The following is a 22,096-nucleotide window of genomic DNA, read 5'->3' as shown; positions in this document are numbered from 1 at the left end:
AATAGTTAGAGAAGGAAATAGTGGTAAAGGCAAAAGGACATATTATTGCCCCCAGGTTTCATACTTCTATTTAAATGAAAGTTTAAATTATATGCTTAATAACCTAAAGAAGGTTGCATTTTGAGCCTTAAAGAATAAAATGATTCCCTCCTTATCTGATTGAAAATGTAGGTGTTAATGACCACACTAATTTCTTTGAAACAAATCCAATGCCAGCAGCTGTTAATTGGGCCCATCCTCTGAGTTTACAGAAGGTCTTTTTCTGAGTCCTATTTCCTATTACACCAAATAGTGCCTTCCTCTTCCAAAAAAAAATCAAAAAATCAAATTTACTTTATTGTGTAGATGCACAGATTGGCATGGTAGATAGGGAGCTAATCTTGAATTCAGTTAAGAGATGGATTATTTCCCATTTCTGATATACTAACTGTATAATCCCGGATAACCTTCATAATTTGTGAATGCCCCAACCAACTGCCTAGGCCTGTACATTACATCTGAAATTCTCTTTGCCAATAAAATCCCAGGTGCAGCCTAAAATGAATAAATAGGTAGATCTAGAGGGAGATGTATGTACATATGTATATATATATATATATATATATATTTTTATATACACATGCTTGCATATATGTATTGTATATATATATATATATATATACATATATTATATATCATGTCTAAATCTTTGTGATCACATTTGGGCTTTCCTTAACAAAGATACTGGAGTAGTTTTCCATTTATTTCTCTAGCTCATTTTACAGATGAGGAAACTAAGGCAAACAGGGGTAACTGACTTGCCCAGAATCATATAGTTTCAGTATCTAAGTCCAAATTTCCTTACTCCAGGTCTAGCATTCTATCCAAGCCAACTACTACACATACATGCATGAATGCATGCATTTTATATATGTATATTATAATATGTGAATATAGCATATATAAATTATTTATATACACATGTGCATTAATGTGTGTAAACATACATAAGATATTTATACATGCATATATTCATATATGCAACAATGATCATTTATACACATATTTACACATTAATATACACATATAAAGAAGGGTCTTTCATTTCTATGACAACTAGACATCCTAGTACCTAATATAGTACATGGCACTTAGTAAAGTATTTAATGTTTATTTGCTGATTAGTTAGAATGAGTCTTTATATAATATTATGCTCAGCAGTTTAATGAGTTGTGTTTCATAGCCTACTGAGTTCCTGGAAATAGGTGTTAGCTTCACTTTTCTTTCTATACATCTTGTTCTGGCAACTACTAAAAATCATAGTTCTCAATTTCTAGGACATTCTATACTCCCAACCTGGGAAGCCAAGAAAGCTTGCCTATTCTTAATTTTATGCTTCATATATTTTCAAAAATATAACTTCTATAAGTAGAATAACAGGTGATGGAACCAGTGCCAAGTAATAAATCAGAAAGCCGTGATGTGGTCTTAGAATGGCGAGGTGATGTGCTGTTTATAAAATGTAATCTTGCAGAGGCAAAAAAAAAAAAAAGCTATCCCTGTAGCTTGAAGCACTGGAGAGTCTGGTACAACAACACATGGCCAGGCTTTCTGTAACAGACGGGTGAGTGGCTGGGTAGGAGCAGAAAGTAGGTGACTCAGAAGGGCTACTCTTTTCCAAAAGTCCTCCAAATAAACAAGTTCAAGTCTGGTCTTGCTACAGATGAAGAGGAACAGAAAGGAGTGGGGGAAAGTTTTTTAATAACAGCTGTCCTGTGTTGAAATGTACTAGAAAACAGGGACTTCCTATCCTAAATGTAAGAAGATTGCAGACATTTTCAGTACCTGACTTATAAAAGCCCAAACTTACAGAGCCATACATTAGGGAAAGGATGAATGATATCTGTTGTTAAAATAGGGCCAATAAGGACAGGGAAGAACTGGTCCTTCACATATAAACAAACAGTAGGACAGAATTGGAGTCCTGCCGAGCCTGCCTCACAAATAAACATTTGTATATTGGGTCCTGGACTGTGAAAACAAGTCATTTCTTTATGAGATGGAATCAGAACACAGAGCATGTTGTTCACCCTAGGAGAAAACCAAAAGTACCCTAAAAATGATATAGAGGTTTTGGCCTGCTATAGTGATGTAATTCCTCACATCACATCATGCAGGTTTTATATACTAACACCTTGGGCAAAACTAATACAATAGGACTCTTTGGTAATCCCACTATTGGATGATTGGATGAACACTTGTGCAAACTGTTAAAGATCAAGATTATAATGTATAAGGATGTTCAGAGTGTAAGAGTTGATTTTGTACTATAACTAAATCCGTGAGTCTATCTTTGCCATCATTTCTTGTAATACCTAACTAACTTTGATCAAATGACAACTCCTCTGAGAAGCATATCGATCTTCCATTTGTTAGTGCCTTGTCATTTTTGTTCAGTGGTTCAGTCACTTTTCATGACCCCATGAAACACAGTACACAATTACTGTCTGTGGTATTTTCTTGGTAAAGATACTGTAATGGTTTGCAATTTCTTTCTCCAATGTTAATGCTATCTCCATATTAATTTGTGTTTGCTTTGTGTGTGTACATGTGGGTATATATATATATATATATATACACATACATGTATGCATGTATATGTGTGTGTATATATATATATGTGTGTGTGTGTGTGTGTGTGTGTGTGTATATATATACACATCTCAAAGAAGACCATGACTTCAGGGAGGTGATACCATGATTTGTAACTATATATACATATATATATATATATGGGTGTGTGTGTGTGTATGTATGTATATTTAATTTACTTGTTGGTATACATGTTGTTTTCCCCAATAAAATGCAAATTCCTTTAAGGGTAGGGATGTTTTACTTTTTGCCTTTAATCTTTTTTTCCCTATGTCTGCTTGTTTTAGTTTTCACTCAGACTATAGGAATAACTATAAGTCCTCTTGGAGATTTACTAATGAGTCTGATATAAATATAGATGTAGGTTAATAACACTTTCTTAAGAAGGCACATGGACTTTAGAAGTTTTTATTTTTATTGTTTTTCTAGTAAACCCACCATAAATCTATTTGTACAATATCTAGAAAGGGATCACAGCGATAAAGGAGCCTCTGCAGGGAAGAGGGTTCAATATTTCCCCAGGTTCTGGCTCTTACTCAGTCCAAGAGATATAGAACAACCATCATTATATTTGAATTAAAAATTTCTCTGCCAAAGAATCAACTATATTGCCTGCTAACATGAACTTTACAGTGGGATCCCAATCTGTGCCTCTATTCTTGTCTGAATTGGTCCAAAATCTGCGTTTTCATTCCAGAAAATCCTTTCGAGGTAATGCTGCTAGACTTTTTTCTCCAAAGTCATTCTTAGCAGATGAAAAACATTGGTGGGTAAGCTCAGTTGAGCTGAAGAGTCCCTTTGATTTCTTTCTCTTGACTTTAAACAGTGGGGTTTCTGCATTAGAATTGAAGAATCTATATTCAACATCTTAGTCCCAGAGAGAGATGGGGGCAGAGAAGGATTGCTATTCTAGTTAGTTCAATAGTCTACCATCAATTTCATGGGAAGAAGTCCTGTCTGAAGCCTGGGGGTCTCTAGAACCTCATTATTTCTTCCCTACCTGGATTTCTTGTTTAGTGACAGCTACATAGAGATTTTTGTAGTTTTATAGCATTCCCATTGTTGCATACCTCTTGCAAATTCTGTTACAAACTGCTCCAGGAAAGAATTCTCATCAAACAGGTCTGTCTTCAATTGATCTTGGCTCAGTATGGCTCCATTCTCTTTGTAATTTTGAATTTCTGCATCCTTCATCTAAGGCAAAGAAGCCAGCTCATTTACCTAGCATTGAAGTACCATATTCATACCCATCAGGTGACATATGAGATGCTAGAAAACTAGGGAAAGGCTAGCCAAGGCACACTGGAAGTTCCAGGAGAAGAATAGATCAGAGATCTCACTCTGAGCATCTTTAGTAAGTATTTAATAAATACTTGATCAATATATCTCAGTTCATCAGAAGCAAAATATACATTTATAAAATGTTCACTTTTCCTCTACTATAATTTTATTTCTCTTCTCCATTTTCCTCTGACAAACTTACTACAATTGTTTTATGTAATTATTTTGTGATGTTTTTAAAAACACCTACCATACAATGTTTTTGTTATACTTTTTAGTCTCAATTGCCAATCACCATGTTTCTTTGTAGGAAATTCATATGGGTGCAGAAGAAATTAATCTATCATCAGATATGAATATTAATTAGAAATTAATAAATCAATCCCTAATTCAAGTTCAAAATTCAGGAGTGATAAAGATAGATGGATGGAAAGATAGATATAGATATATACAAACACATATATTGTGATAAAAATTCTGGAAAGTTATATATACACACACTCTTTAATTAAAATTTTATTAAAAATTTTATACACATATGTGTACATATACTTAAACTAATAAAAATTCTGGAAAGAGATACTCATATACATATATAAACATGCATGCACATACGTATACATATATTAAATCTTTAATCGAATCAGGTAAAAAGAGAAATGAAGAGGTGAAACTGTTGCCATTGGTTCAAAATTGGTAGATCTATATCCAAATCTCTTCCCACTCAAAAGTTCACTACTGCTTTTTCCATATGGAACTAGAAATATTCCTATTATTTATTTAATTATTCTTTAGGAGAGTGAACATAGGAAGAATACTAGATTTGGAAATTCCTGGTCTATTGCTTATTACATATGTTTGTATATATCTATACCTATCTATAGTTATATGTACATGACCCTGAGCAAGTAGTTTTGCTATTCTGGGTCTTAATTCCCTCATCTATAAAATAAATGGACAAGATAATTTCTCATTCTAAATTCTAAAACTTCCCCAGCTGTCTTGGAGAGAATTAAGGGAAAAACTTAAGGTAATATGGACAGCCATCATCATCCTCATAAAACAAAATGGATTTCTTAGAACTATATGAGGAGCTATTCTCCCTCTCCCTGCTCCCTTTTTCCAAAGTCCTATATTGAGAGATTATATACAAATCCTTTATATCCCTGTTCCCATTACAGAGTAATAATAGTGCTGAGGGATTTTGGTGGGAACTTTTAGAAGCAAATAGAGTTCTGTGTACACTAAATACCTTCACTGTAGGTCAGGGTAGAAATTGTGCTGAAGATAAGGCAACTAATATTAGCTATTTTGGATAAAGATAACTGTGTGCGACTGGGACTGGGGACCTTTGGGTAACTGAAGTATTATTGCTGGACAACAAGAGACAAGGTGTTCTTGTCCCTTCACCCTGGAAGCTGCCTTTGATACCAAGCTTTGGAAAGCTTTTCACACAGGGAGATCGCTCCCTGATTGTGGCCTTTCGCTATTTCTTCCAGGATCCTCAGTCAGTGAGTCAATAATACTACTGTGTAGTCTACTGTGTCCCAGACATTTTTCCTGTTCTAGCCTTTGGATCATAAGTTTAGAGATTTAGAGATGATTTTGATTTAGACCTTAGAAATCATTGAATCCACCTGATTATTTTACAAATGAGGCAACTGAGGCACAGAGAAGTTTAGTGATATACCAAGTATCACACAGTCAGTAAGTATATAAAGCTAGACTTGAAACCAGGTCTTCTTGACCTCAAGTCCAATGTGCTACATCATGCTGCCTCTCTTTTGCCTTTATTTCACTCCCCCAACAGAGTATGTTTTCCCTCTCATTAAATTATGAGTTCCTTGATATCAGAGTCAATCTTTGTTTCCATTTTTAGTGCCCAGCCCTCAGCAAAGTTCTCTGTACATAATGGCCACTTGATAAGTGTTTTCTGATTTGATTTGAGTGAAATTGGATTGAGTGCCACAGTTTCATGGTGGTGATTTCCAGAGAGATTTATCTGGAATATAAATTTTTTTCTTCTACACAATGTAGGGTAGAAGATTTGGGTAGAAAGAGACAAGAGAATGCTGGCCCTTCTGTACCCTAGCAAGGAGCTAGACCAGTGGTTATCAAACTTTTGTTTTCACTATTTTTATCCCATTAAAAATTATTAAGGATCTCTCCAAAGAGTTTTTGTTTATCTGGATTATATTTATAGACATTTACCATATTGGAGATGAAAACTATTTTTGAATTTGTAGACCCTCTAAAGGGGTTTCAGAGATCTCCAGGATTCTCTAGACCATACTTTGAGAACCACTGAGCTAGACAATACCCAAAATTATATTTTCCCAATCTAGTCCCTTTGAGATCCAGGTTATGAAAAATAGATGGGAATTTCCTCTCACAATTGCCATATTTAAAGAAGGTAAGAATGATTAAGTGGCCCAGTATAATTTCTTAAGATGATCAATTAAATGGAAATGGAGTGAATGCCCATCAGTTAGGGAATGGCTGAATAAATTATGGTATACAAATATAATGGAATATTATTATTCTATATTAAATAGTGAGCAGGCTGATTTCAGAATGGCCCGGAAAGACTTACATGAACTGATACTAAGTGAAATGAGGAGAACCAAGAGAACATTGTACATAGTAACAAGGTTATATGATGATCACCTATGATGGAATTAGCTCTTTTCAACATTGAGGTTATTTGAGGCAATTCCAGTAGATTTATGATAGAAAGTGTCATCCACATTCAGAGAGAAAACTATAGAGATTGAATGTGGATCAAAGCATAGTATTTTCATCTTTGTTGTTATTGTTTATTTGCTTGCTTGTTTATTTTCCTTTCTTGCGGTTTTTTTCCCTTTTGATATGATTTTTCTTGCACAGGACAATTATGTTTAGAAGAACTGTACATGTTTAACCTATATTGGAATGCTTGCTGCCTTGGGAAGCAGAGAGAGAAAAAAACTGGAACATAAGGTTTTGCAAAGGTGAATTTTGAAAACTGTCTTTGCATGTGTTTCCAAAAATGAAATACTGTTAATTTTTTAAAAGATGGTTAGTAAAAAAGTTGAGACCCAAATTTAAGAAAACTGGAGTACCTTTATGGAATTTGGGGGACTTCTGATAAAGTCTAGCAAAATGTATCACTTTCTAAGACTGTATGGGCAAGGACTATTCAAGGGATACTTGATATAGCATATTTGTGAAGCTATTCCAAAACTAGAGACTGAGGAAAAGCAAAAAACTCACATAATGTCTGGGAGTAAAGAATAGGAAGGACACTAGAGAAAGAAAAGATAAAGTTTTAAATTTAATCTATCTGACATTCTTTTTGTGCTTTTCTAGGTGACAAATTGTTGTCCTCAAAAGCTTGATAAGTGTTTAGACAACTTGGAAGAACTAAAGCTAGAGAATGCTACTAATCGATGTTGTCAAGCAAAGAAGAACAAGTTTTCCTTGGAGTTTTCCACCAGTACTTCCTACAGTTCTCTAGACTGCAAACCCAGCAATGCCTTATTTGCATAATTTCAACATTTTGCCTCTTGGTCTTTTATTGAATCGGGGAAATATGGAGGCATGTGAATATGGTAAGCAATAATCCATGTAAGTAAACTAGATCTTCTTAACTGTGGAGAATCTTTCCCCAAATGATATTTTTTTCCTTCATTGAATTAATTATCTTGCAGCTTTTAGTTAAATCTGGTCATATCATGCATTAGTTAGAACTAAGAAGACAACAGAATGTTGGGAATTGAAAACATTCCTTGCATAAAAAGGGTTAAAAAAGTCTCCTACTAGGGAAAGGAGTTTTGTGGCTTTGCTTTGTTCTAAATTATTTTAAATAATTCTTCTAAACTGTCCAATTTCTTTATAGGATCAGTATTTCCCTGAGGCATTATTCTTCCTTTCATCCACAGCATAAAGAGTTTTCTACCTAAAAGAAGACAGTTGCCTCTAAGACTTGATTGACTTCAACATCCTTCTCTGCTCTACTCCCCACTTTCTATTCCAATATGGGGTAGGCCCAGAAGAAATTCATCACTAGGATCTGATTAGTCCTGACTTCCACGATGTAGCTTCCTGGTCATCTAGAACTTCCCAACAATTAGTGAATCCCAGATACTGTTGCTTCTTTTGGGAAAAAAATAATTAAAATTAGGATTCAAAATATCCGAGAACTATGTAACCTCTTGTTCTTTTCCTTAAATCCAGCATTACTGTTATTACAGGATTTGACCTCTAAAATAGGATTTCTAAAAAAGATTATTTGCTTAAATTATACAATCAAGATAATCTCTGCCTTGACAGTCATTAATAATGTTGATTTTTTTCTATCACTCTCAGCACTTTTGAGCAATTAATATATGTCATCAATGCTTATTAATATTTCTTGAAATATGTTGGAATTGTTTTGAAGTTTTCAGTGTGAACATTTATATCTTAGAAATAGGCAAATTCTAGAAATTAGGGTTTGATTTGTTGTTTTGTTGATTTCAGACTTGACAGTTATTGAAAAAATGTTAATAAAAGATATACTTTAAATAAACTTTTAAGTTTATTGAAAGTATATGTTGGGTTCTCCCCCCCTCCAAAAGCTGTTTTTTTTTTTTAAAGCATTTTCCAGAATACCTCATGTACTACTGTAGCATGCCATTGGACTAATGTTTTGAGTGGAGAATAGAGAGAAAAATTACATTTTAGGAATGTAATACAATTAAGGAAAGATAGGTAAATTCACAACCCAAATTTGTACAAATATAAATGAAAGTATAAAAGGCTCTGGCACTAGTCCCTGACCCTCTTCAACACTCATTTATTTGTCAATCAAACATTCATTTCCATTTATCATATTAACAGCTAGCACCAGAGGACTCTGGGCAGAGGTTTGTAACCTGGGCTTTTTTTTAATAACTATATTTCAGTATAATTGGTTTCCTCTGTAATCCTAAATATTTTCTTTTATCCATTTAAAAACATTTTGAGAATGGGTCCATATATGCTTCACTAGACAGCCAAAAGAATCTATGTTCCTCCAAAATAACTTTAAAACTCCTGCTTTAGGATATCTTAGCTTCCTGTGCATCTAAATGGTTCTCACAATATTTTCTTGCCAATAATCCCGTGGCTTTTTCCCTGATGTGGGCAGTACCTACATTCTCCTTGGCCTAAGGACATGAGTTGGGATTTCTACCTATGAGATACATCTTATTAGCTCTCTCTCCATCCTTTTACCTTGAGTTGTTTTCTTTAATGTACTTACAAAGACCCACTTGTATAGAGGATTTAATCAGTGATAAAAGCAAGTAAAATCAATACTTCCCCTTTTCCTTCCCAATGATAGGCAGGCTAAAAACATTAAAGTTCAGGTTCCCTGCTATCACTCTCAGGGAAGTACAGGTAAGGGTGTTCTCCCAGGGTTTTTTATTCAGGACAGAACCTCCACAGGAGATCAGTATCCATTGATTTCTACAAGCATTCTGAGTGTTTTGCTTGTATCTCCCAAAATGGCTTGGGTAACATAAACAAGATAATTTTCAGGGTGTTTTTACTTCACAGACTACATTTCCACTTTCCAATCTCCAGCCCTATCAAATGCATACATTTATTTATCTCTCTCTGTCTCTACAGTACCAGGTTGGTCTGAGGGAGCTACAGAATATTTTCTATCAGCCAAGGTAGTCACTGAGGGACAAGGTGCAAACAGGTCACCATTTCCTCATCTCTTTCTGTAGGTTCAAACCCATATCTTAATTCCTGATCCCCTTCTCTTATTCATACTCTATGTTTGTTCATTGATCTTATTTACCCTCAAAAATTCAGTGCCATGTGTATGAATGTGTACACACATATGCACATATGTATAGGTCGATGTTGAATTTTATTAATACATACATATGTCTGTACACATATATACATGTGCATACATACATATATTCTTTAAGAGTATGAATCATGAAGTAGATGCATTGATAGAATGTTTCCTATATCAATGAAATCACTGGTTCAGTTTTAAAAAGACATATACTTAATACATATATTTGATTTTCTTCTCAAATGGTTCCTTAAACAAACATATTTTTTTTCTTTCAGATATAGATTAGCTCCAACTAACTTATGCTCAAACTTGTCTGTTTCTTTTTTTAATCTCAATTCTGGTCACCTCTCTTTCAGAATCCTCACTCTAATTTAAGACTAGAAATTCTTTGTGATTCCCTGCTTAACTTGCTATGGTGGTCTAAACTCAATCAAAATTCATTTAAAATAAAGATTTTTAACTCTTTTATGTCCTGACCCTCTTTGGAAAAATAATGAAGCCTATAAAGCCCTTCTCATAATAATGTTTTTAATGCATAAAATGAAATGCATAGCTTTACAAATGAAACAAAGTTGAGTGAAAATAAAGAATATGATTTTTGTTCCCATCCAAATTCATGTATTCCCTAAAATCTATTCACGGACACCATAGATGTCCATGGGGCTAAGAACCTTAATCTAGAAACAAAACTAAACAGTAGGTACAATGTCATTGTCTTCCTCATGGTTAGTCACATTGCTCATCCTAAAATATATATGTTGATTACTAAAAGCTGCCTTATAAGTGTGAACTGAAATGTGTTGGGTTAATGGAATGACTATAGATTACCACCCAAATACCTAAATTCAGATGTGATATGCACATACTTCCCCACAACACCTTGGATGAGACTTAAAAGTGTTTCAGGGAAAGCAAATTCCTCTTTATTCTCAGCAATTATAATCACTTAAGCATCCCTTATGCTGGATTTTCCATAGTATATTGTAAATAATTCCCTCAATGGTAATGAAGGATCAAAATATATGGGTAAACTTGATGTGGTTCTTTATATCTAATGAAAAAACTAGGAACGCTGATGTCTGATGCACCAATAATGGAAAGATAATGAAAATGAAGAGGGCTCTTAGATTTTCAAAAATGTTTGCTGTTATTATTATTTGAGAGTGTGTAGATGAGCTAGACTTGCTTTTGTTTTGCTCTCTTGAAGTATATATTGCAGAAAGGATATACAAAAATGAATCCTTTGATTTTTCTTTCAGGCAAAAAAAAAAAAAGTCCACAGATTCTAGACCCCATTACATTGCAATGATGAGGAATAAAGAACAGTTTTTAAACCATATATCCTGGAGGCAGAGAAAGTAAAGGGGCAAATTCACAAAAGGAACAATAATGCTTGGTGTTTAATTGTTCCAAAGTGTCCAATTCTTTGTGACCTTATTTGGGGCTGTCTTGGAAAAGATTCTAGAGTAACTAGCCATTTTCCTTTCCAGCTCATTTTAAAGATGAAAATAAAACTGAGGCAAATAGAGTTAATTAAGTAATAACTTGCTCAGGGCACACAGTTAGTAAGTATCTGAGGTCATATTTTACCTCATATCTTTGGGATTTTAGGCCTAACTGTGCCACCTCAGTGCTCCAAAAACTGATATTTACATAGCATTTTAAATGTACTTAATCCTCAAAGCATAGACAGTACAGACATTATCATGACCATTTTACAGATAAGGATACTAAAACTCAGAAAATTTAAATGACTTGCTCAAAATTATAAAGTTTATGAATACTAGAAGAAGGATTTGAACTCAACTTTTTCCTGACTTAACAGTAAATCCTTCATTCTACCTACCTATGTGCCTTCTCTTAAGAGAGTCTTATCTCTCATACTTACTTAAAAAAAAATTCTTGCATTACATAGTCACTTTATTTCCCTGGAAATTAATCAAATTATGGCAAACAATCTACATTATAAAATCTCTAAATCCTTTTTTTAGGTCAAAGTTCTTTTATTCCACAATTTACCTTTTCAAAAAGTTCTAACATTGGCCTTTAAATTTTAATACAATCCACAAACATCAATAAATCGACATGTTGATAAGCACTATTTTCCAGGCTCAGTGTAAATGCTGTGAATACAAAAGCAAAACACATTAAAAATAATCCCTATCCTGAGGGAGTTTGTATATTAATGGAAAACATGCTATATTTCGGTGATGTCATTCTTCTATAAAATCAGAAAATGAAATATCCTTAGTTATAAAAATCCCTCATTAATTCTAAATTATATAACATACAACCCTTCATTATATAAATAAAGACAATAATAAGAATAATCCATGGGTTCAAATCCTGCCTCTAGTAAATGTTGGCCATGTGACCCAGGGCTAGTCATTGAACCTCTCCATGCTTTTGGCAACTCCTTAAGATAATACATCACACAGAAAGTGTTAATTTGCACTGATAAACAGTGCCTCCTTAACTGGAATTTCTCTATTTCAATGAAATCTCAGGGCCCATCCCTAAATAATAATAACAATAATAATTGCAATATATTTATTCAATTATAAAAAAGCAGATATCTTATCCACTTCCTCATCCCTAAATAATAATAACAAGCATAATTGCAATATATTTATTTAATTATAAAAAAGCAAATATCTTACCACTTGGGCTAGAGTCCACTGGGTATGAAACATAAAAGGACAATAATAATATATCAACCTATGTCCTAAGACCATTTCTATTTTGACTCCATCAGAAAGAATAACAACTATTGTTTATCATGATCTTTATCAAAATCAACAATAACAAATCTCCTTTTCCTTGGTTCACTATAGCTGCCAGGTAGGTACTCAGGGTAAACATCCTGTGATATAAGGCCAAAGGCAATTTCTAGATACAGCAAACCACCCTTTCAATATGTAAATAATAAGTCCCATTTGTATAACAGTTACATCATCTCATCCAGTTCTTTTAACAGCCTTGTCAGTTCACATAGGATCACTACTGGCATTCCAATTTTGCCCAAATATTCCATTAGATCAATGATATCATAGGTAAGGACATTTCCTTCTGTGACTGTCTATTCTGTGACACAATTATCTGTGTTTTTCCATAAGCTTAGCAAAGGGGATACCCTATATTCTGGGGCTCTTTCTGACCTTTTTGTGACATCTTGAGGCAATGAATATATATATATATATATATATATATATATATATATATTTCATCATTCATTCCTTGCTTTTTGCTTTATAAGCATATAGTTCCATTTCATTGATGAATCTGAAACTTATAAATGTTAAAAATGACTTTCCTAAGACCATACAAAATGTAATTTGTGGATATGACTCCAAATCCAGACCTCTTTCTTTTGTATAATGCTACTTTTTTTATAGACCTACCTTCTATATAATATATCATATATTATAATATATAAATTATATATACATATAAATTATAATATTATATATATGATACTAATTTTACTATGATCCACCCCAACTTTGCATAGAGTTGACTTTTCTGACAGGAAAGGTCATCATCACTGACAGGAAAGTAAGAGTTTTCATTTGCTTGCTGTTCTGCAAAGTTCAGCCTGATCCCTCCTCATGAGCAATACAACCAGTTGAGAAAATTGGTGAATTTCTCTGGAAAGGGAGGTGAGGCACATGAGATGATTCAGAATTGATGACAGTAAGTACCCCTAGGCAGAGAGCGCCTGCAACAATGAAAGTGCATTTAGGCCTGGATGTCATTCTCTGGTAACCATCTCTAGCATTCTCTTATTCTCCTCCCCCAGGTTGGGGTGGTTTTCATGGAGTGGCTATTTCAGAGACTACAGGTGATCACATTCAGGGGGAAACCAGCTCATAAAGCCGGCCAGAGATTTCTAGGGGCTGCCGCTGACGATAATTAAGTTCTCCCTGAGTTGTTATATACTTCTGAGTCATGCCTTAAGCCACCTGTCCAGGTGCCAAGAACATCTAGTCTCCTCAGCAGGGAAACAGCAAACTCACCCGTTTACACAACAAGATTAACTAGGAGGACAGGTGAGGTCACCTGTACACTGGTGCCAGCCTGACAATCCAAGTTATGTAAATGCATTAAAGCCCTGCTGCAGTCTGAGGCCACGCTGAACCGGCTGGAGCTTCTCGTTTCATTAAATATTTTTGGGCTTTGCACAGGCAATCTCTGGAGGCTTGAATCAGAGGGGGTGGTAAAGCAAGATTAGAGGAAATGGTTGTCAATTTCTAGTCCTCTCTGCCAGCAGATCAAAGAGCTAGAATCATGCAGTATTAACAAAGCCCTTTGGGAAATCATAAAAGAGCACCTTTCTTCAGAACAAACAAACAGAGGAGAGAGCATAGTTTCCCCCTCGCTGATGTGCTTCAGTGCAATAAGATGCGTTCAAAGTTCTCTGCATGGCCACTGAAAAGAGAAGGGAATGGGAACCCTTGCCCAAAGCTGGCACAAAGGCAGGTTTGCTGTGGACTTGAGACCCCTTTTCCATCCAGGCCCCAGTCTTCATTAGTCTGGGTTTCAGTCAAGCTTTTAGTGTAATCTCTCCAGTTATACCATGTTCTCACCATAGCCCCTGACTTCAAATGCAGCAGAATGGAGGATGTCAGGAGAAGCCATCCTCAATTTCTAGCTGACCAAGAAAGCCTTGCTGGCTTGTTCTGCTCCTATTCCACTCTAGTTTTCTCACTATGGGAAACAATAGTAAGTTATTCGAAAATCATTGCTCTTAAAGTTTTCAAGACATATAAAAATGGCCAAATAGAGAGGTAGGAGAGTGGGATCAGGTGGGCATGGTTATGTCGTCAAGTAGAAATGTGGACATGTCTTATGACATCATCAAAGATCCACATAAGGATCATCAGTCCTAGGGGTAGCTGCGCAGTACAGCAAATACAGAATTAGCTTGAAATCAGGAGGATCTGAGTTCAAATTTGGCTTTGGGCATTTTAAAAGTTCCTAGTTGTGTGACCCTGGGAAGTCACTTAAGTTTAACTGTGCACACACACACACACACACAGAAACTGAGAGAGACAGAGACAGAGAGAGAGAGAGAGAGACAGAGAAAGAGACAGAGACAGAGACAGAGATAGAGAGACAGAGAGAGACATAAATGGAAAGACAGAGGGACAGAGACAGGGAAAGACAGACAGAGACAGAGTCTTACCAAGAAAAAAAAAAACTTTAGAATGGTAGATCAAAAGAATGCTCTAAACACCATAAGTCTCTGACTCAAAGCATGGTGCTCTTTTCACTATACCACAAGATAAAGACAAAGAACCTATAAAGGGATGCTCAAACTACGGACCGCGGGCCAGATGTGGCAGCTGAGGATGTTTATTCCCCCTCACCCAGGATTATGAAGTTTCTTAATTTAAAGGTCCACAAAACAAAGTTTTTGTTTTTACTATACCTGCCCTCCAACAATTTGAGGGACAGTAAACTGGCCCCCTATTTAAAAAGTTTGAGGACCCTTACCGGCCCTCCAAGGCCTTTCTCTGGTCAGATCATCTCTAGAGTTTTATATTCAGATTGGGAGGCCACATTTTAGCAAAAGCTTTAAAAGAAAAGGAGTCCGAAGCAAGCTTTTCTGGTACAGCTGGATGGAATGAAGACCATAGCATAGAAGAATAAGTTAAAGGAACTAGATGTGTTTAGCCTGTAGAAGATAAAATAAAGGGGCAGTGGATATCCGGTTTCGTGTATTTGAAAGGTTGGCATGTGGAACACAAATTAGACATATTCTTCCAACTACTCTTTGGAAGGACAAATATTAAAGCTGAAGCTTAAATACTTTGAGAAGACAGGACTCATTAGAAAAGACTTTGACACTAGGGAAAATTGAAGACAAAAGGAGAAGCTAACAAGATAAGATAGAAAGTGCCCTGAAAACAACAAACATGAGCTCAGACAGACTTTGGAGATAGTGGAAGATAGAAGGACCTGGAGAGTTATGGTCCATGGAATCACAAAAAGGCAGACATGACTGAATAACTGAACAACAACAATATTGCCCCAGGGTTGAACAAGGAGCAGTGAGTGGAAATCACCCAAAGCTATGTTTAGGTTTAATATAAGAAAAAATTTCCATCTCAAAAACTGACTTTGTAATAGTAGAAATGAACTACTTTGGCAGTTTTCTATCATTAGAAATCTTCAATTAGAGACTAGGTGACCAGTAAAGGATGCAATAAGTGCTCTCTGAAGTCCCTTCCAACTCTGAGCTTCTGTGGTTCTGTTCATTAATAAATCCCCCTGTGGGTACTGAGTTCTGAAGGCTTGGGCAGAGGGGAAACTGATCTGCTTGCTGGTTGGCTTAGCACCATGTCCCCAAATCCAAAAACAGTGCTCCTGTGGGCAAGGAAGAAAAGACAGGTTATTTCAACAATAGGATAGGAGACTTACTTCTGCATGTTGCTGATGCATCTCTTAAAAACTGAAAGAAAAATATTAAATATCTCCAATATATTGACTTCTTTTTTGAGATTATCAGAGACTCTGTTATGAGCATATTATCTGAAAATACTTAAATCTCTCAGGAACACATTTATCTCCTTTACTATAAAAGTGAAATCTTACTCTTAGATCCTTCACCTGCATACATCATGAGATGACTGGGAAATGATCTTATCCTTGGGGAAATATTATCTTTTTTCTTTTTATATAAAATAGCTTTGATCAGCATTTAATGACTACCTTATATATACATTTTAAAATCTGACTGGGACAAGTCAGATCTCATAATGTATTTTTCCCCCTATGTGAGTAATGAAATTCAGGAGCAAGTAATAATGTGTCCAAAACACAATATCCTCAGCTTTTAAAATTGCCTCTACTATGTTATTAATATTTGTTCTTCCACAGTATTTTCTGGCTAGTGATTGTAAAGCTGTTCACATTAAATAACCTACTGAGTATCCTGAGGGTTGCTTCATTTCCCACAGGAGTTAAGTCAGAGAGGAAAGCAGCTTGCTGATGCAGTGAAAAAGAGAAGAAAGATAACTACATTGGTTCCAATCATTCTGCCCTCTGACCTCAAGGTCTTTCTCCAACTTGCAAGGTTGCTTTTGTTGCTGCTAAGGATGCTTGACCTATTTGTCTGCAACAGGTCACTTATCTCTTGGGTGCTGTCATTTTCTGAGCAAAGGGGGCTATAAATGAGTTGTAAAATAATTTAAAACAATAAAACAAGGTTCTCTGCATTGATCACTCACTCATTTCAGAATGTGAATCTGTCTCTCTTTAAAAAATACACACAGACCAAAAAAACAACCTATATAAGAATCCCTTCTAAAACATAAACATAAATATGCCAATCCCCCTCCCTGGACCTCTTTATATTCTTACCTCACTTATTTCTTCCCTTCATTTTCCCTTCTATCAGAACAATGGGAAAGGGGTGGGATGGGGGATCTGAAGATGCATGCTGTGAGCACTTGGTGCCGAGGATGTCTCTATGATATGCTTGATTATCTCTCAACTCCTCTCCCACTAAGCAGGTTATAAATAAAACAGCTTTGATGATTTGAGCTAAGCCGCTCTGATAGAAGCAATTCTGCCATTCCTTGCAAATTGGGGAAAGGCAAAGGCTCCAGCATTCATGGTTACTTGAGTTCAAAGTCAAAGATGTTTTCTTAATTAAAAAAAAACAGCATTAGTATCATATAAGATAGTGGGTATATAGGATAGTGATCATTTACTATCCTGGATACATTCAATAAATTCTTCTATAAAAGATAATTGGACAAAGACTTCATTTTTGGCCTCTTATTTTTTCTTGAAAGTTCAGAAGTGATCTAAGCAGTAGGTACAGAATTAGGAGACCCAAGATCTTCTCCTCTGAAATGGTGAACCTGTGATGAAGCCTTAAGGAATTTTCCACCTAGAGACTTTTTTAAAGTCTCCTTTCCCATAGCACCATGCAGGAAATGAGGCCCAGCCTTACCTCTCTCCCCTAAGGGCTTGGTGACTTTCCCAGAGCCTAGCAATGGCCCCTCTGTGCCAGTTCCAAACAGCTTTCCATTCTATGGCACACACAGCTCCCTCCAGCACATAGCCTTTTTGGTATCAAGCTCAATTCACAGTGAGTTGCCATTGCCTAACAAAGTTGCATTTAAAGGAAACCCTTGCTGTTATATTTTACTCCAGAGGACAGAACATGATTTCTTTGTTTTGCTCTGAGATCTGACATATATTGCTCAAGCCTTTTAATCCTAGACTCAAAACTTGGATCTTGTTTTTATTACCGGCATGACCTCGGGTACATAATTTCATCTCTTATGGAACTTCAGTTTCCTCATCTATAAAATTAATGTCTATGAGAGATGATTTTTAGGGTCCTTTCCAGAACCTAGGTGATTCTATGACTTCCTACACAAAGAAGGCAGTCACTAAAACCAGTATTTTTTTTAGTGAGCATCTATATTATATTCAGTGTTACTGAACTATTTTGCTAGATCCAATAGTAATTCACAATCCAATGATGGATTTTAGTTTGCCTTAATGCAAACAAATCCTCCTTCTAGAGGAGACTCTTTCTGAGTATAAAGAAAAGGACTACCATTTTGGGGGAAAAACAAATGGATAGACTCATTAACAGAAGCCATTTAACAGTGCAAAAAATGAATAGTTTATGCTGGACAGAAGAGATCAATAGTATAATAGAAAAAGCAAAGGATTTACAATCAGAAGAACTTGGGTGGAAATCCTAACTCGGCTACTTATAATCTAGGTGATTGGGAAAGTTATTTTCCCTCTTTGGGACACAGTTTCTACAATTATGAAAAAATAATGCTTGGAATCTTAGATGATTTCTAGGATCTCTTCCTGCTCTAAGTCTCATAAATTTTCCTGGAATTCCTTAGATTTCTGTCTATTCTTTCTACATGGAATAAGTTTTATTTGCATGCTATAAATGTGATGGAGAGGTTTAGCTTCATGGCCCCATCTTCATGGGTCTTGATTTCCCTTAAGAGCAATGAGAAGCAATTCTGGCGACTTGGTGGTAATTACCCATAAGCTGCCAGCAATGGGAAATGCACTGAATGTTGAACTCTGCTCTGCCCTTATTACCTAGATATAGCTTAATCTCTTCCAGCCTCTGGTTCCACATGCAGGGTTCTTCTAACCCTCACCAGGAGATTCCCAGGTGCTTAATGATAGTGCCAACAGCAATGGCATTCAGCCTCAAAGTTCATGGGCATATCAAAGTCCCCTTGGGGGAACACCCCTGTCTGGGATATAGGTAGCAATTTAGAGAGCAGACAGGGCGTACTTTCAACAACAATAATCATTAGTGCCCTGGAGGCTCTCAGGCTTTTGCCTTTGCTCATTCCATTTGCCATGTGCTTTATTTGCCCAGAGAACCGTGCATGCAGTTAGAGTGAGTTTTCCATGTGCTAATAAAACTTCTTACTGTAAAATGGGAAAAGGCAACTCTCGTCATAGGTGTTCAGAACATTCTGTATCCTCCAAGGAGGAGAATTTATTTTCTTACTTCAAAACCCAAGAGTTATGTTTGTATATTAACCTTATGACTCTGTACACTTGTCATTCTTTATGTCCAATTCAAATATTATCTGGATTCTTTTCACCTGGCCAAGAAATACAGAAAAATCAGAAGCTCCAGGGGACATAAGTGAAATGATGCGAAGCAGTTAAATACACACATGAACAATTGGACTAGCAGATGGCAATCTAAGCTTATATTAAACACATCCTCTGTTTCTAGACCTGGATAAAGATAGCACTTGTACATCCCAAGCAACTCTCCCCAGATACCATCTAGAGGCCACAAGCAACCATTTTATATAATTTTAACCAAATTCCAGTTCAATGTTCATGGTACAAAACAGAAAGAATCTTTTATTTGGGGGCAAATGGAAAACCAACCAAATAAAAAATTAACAGGAAAGATCCCCTAGTTGGTTAGTCTAGATGTAAATGTGTTGGTTAATTGAATTGAATGTAGCCACATGATCTTTTCAATTTAGTTCTAATCCCTGTAAAAAAATAAAAAGGCTTTCTTCCTTCAGTCTGTTTGACTAACATGGGTTAGCATTATTTAGCATTATTTACTTGGGGAGATATTAATGTGCCATAGGTTTTCAGCTTCAATGTATTTATATTTGTAGATGACAGTGCATGATGTAAATATTACATAGGCCATCAATAATGTGGGACCTTCTTTCAATAACCTAGGACTCTTCTTTATAGAACCTGACTGAGATAATGATATTTTATTAAGATCAACGACATATGAAAGCTTTAATACTATTTCCCAAGCTTCAAACTTTAATAAAGAATCTCATATATTGGAGTAGGAGGGCACTAAATAAATCAAAAAGCACTATTCAAAACTAGCAGTATTTCTAGGTTACTATTCTTTATCTATTAGATAAAAAAGTCTCTAGATATACTGAATTATATATAGATATATAACACAACCAATAATAAATGTCTTGTTTTCTGTAGTCTTTATAAAGGAATTCAGCATGCATCATCTCATTCTATCCTCACAATCACTTCATGAGATCAGCAATAAACCACAGTCCAACATATAAAACTCTGGCTTGAGTTCAATTTCTGACCTTCTCCAAAACTCAGATTTCTGCTTGTTGGTTTTAGTTTTTGTCTCTGTTCAGAGGTTTTTATGGGAATTTCTTAATACAACATGTGTCTAGATAAAAGGGGCCTAGCCCCTGTGAAAGCATTCAAAGTAACAATAAACACTGGGTGAAAGTTTATCTTGATTTTGCCCCATGGAAATAATGCAGAAGTCAGAAACAAGTCATTATAGTACATTGAAAAGAACATTGGGTAGGAAGTCAGAGGATCTAGGTTTGAATTCTACCAATTATTATACATGTGGCTCACATGGGATTAAATAACTCACATGTCTTATTTAAACTCTAGTGGTCCTCAGTTTCTTTTTCTATAAGATGAAAAAATTGAATTAAGAAGATCTCTTATAGATCTCTCTATTGAGCTTAGGATTTTATGAAGATCATAAGTCTAATCAAGTCAACAACAATTTTAGGCTTCTACTTTGTTCCAGGCCATAAACAACAGACAAAAATTCTTAACCCCTTATATTTCAATGAGCTCCAAGATGTATAAAATTCTCCATCATCATGGTATTAATTGTAGCTTTAGATCAACCCCGGAAGGATATGAATGTAGTTGCTAGAGGAGCAACCCCTCCTATTTTAATTTTTTCCTCCTTTGTCACAGGGTCTTATGCATTCATACTCTTAAGTGTCACCCCATGATTTGAATTTCCAGAAGGAGAATTAATTTGGGGTAGTTACACAGAAAATATCCCTCCCATTGGAAACTTCACTGTCCAAATAAAATACACACAAGAGAGGCAGAGGCAAAGTCAAGGCTTTTGCTTCTGAAATATATGGCGCAATTTTTCATGGTTCCTCTGAGCTTGATTTTTCGTCCTGGTGTTCTTAATATTCCTTCAGAAAATCAGGACTTAGAAACTCTCACTACTCAATTAGATTTTTTTCCCTGTCCATAGCTACCTTCTCTCAGGCAGAAAAGTTATACCACTGTTTATTGGCTCGCTTAAAGAACTCAGGGTTCAGGAACTCCCTGTTATGCAAAAAGCTGCATTGTATGACTCTATCCTCAGGATGCTACATGACTGAGAGGTTCCTGCTACCATTGCCTCTCACTGAACTATCTGGGACTTTACAGGTGAAAGATACCTGTGTCTCAAGACTCTCAGCAGAAAATCTGTACAGACAAATTCTGCTTCCAGCCCTCTTCCTCCTAAGAATCAGGTTCACCACTAGAGTTCTCTTTGTCTGTTAGTCTGTTTGTATCTCTCTCTGTCTCCTTTTCTATCTCCATCTCTCTCTATTTCTCCTTCTCTCCCTGCTTCTTTTTTCTCCATCTGTCTCTCTGCTTCTTTATTTTTATGTCTCTATGTCTTGGTCTCTCTGTCTCTGTGTCTGTCAGTCTCTCTGTCTATCTGCCTTTCTATCTCTTTCTCTGTCTGTCTCTCTGTCTCTGTCTTTCTCTCTTTATTTCTGTGTCTTTCTGCCTCCCTCTTTCTCTCCTTTTGTCTCCTTTTCTATCTCCTTCCCTCTCTTCCTCTATCTACCTTTCTGTTTCTTTGTTTTTAATATCTCGTCTTTCTTTTCTCTGTCTCTATCTCTTTCTGCATCTCTCCCAACCATGTTAGCCCCCTTTTAGAAGCTTAGCACATAACAATAGTTAATCCCCAATCACTGGTACTTAATCCCTAATCTTCAATGAAATGGGAATGGGTCCATTCAGAGCTCATTGCACTACCATCCTTTCCAGGAGGTTGTTAGTGGAAGATACAATGAAAGT

General features: G+C 35.7%; 1 pseudogene; it reads right to left on the bottom strand.

The window, feature by feature from the left end:
* Positions 1-3,319: 3,319 nt before the first annotated feature.
* LOC116423589 lies at positions 3,320-18,000 on the bottom strand (annotated as a pseudogene).
* Between the last annotated feature and the right edge of the window lie 4,096 nt (positions 18,001-22,096).

The sequence above is a fragment of the Sarcophilus harrisii genome, chromosome 4 (assembly GCF_902635505.1).
Source record: "Sarcophilus harrisii chromosome 4, mSarHar1.11, whole genome shotgun sequence".
Lineage (NCBI taxonomy): Eukaryota > Metazoa > Chordata > Mammalia > Dasyuromorphia > Dasyuridae > Sarcophilus > Sarcophilus harrisii.
The sequence above is the reverse complement of the archived record's forward strand: the minus strand, read 5'-3'. Positions and strand labels throughout refer to the sequence as shown.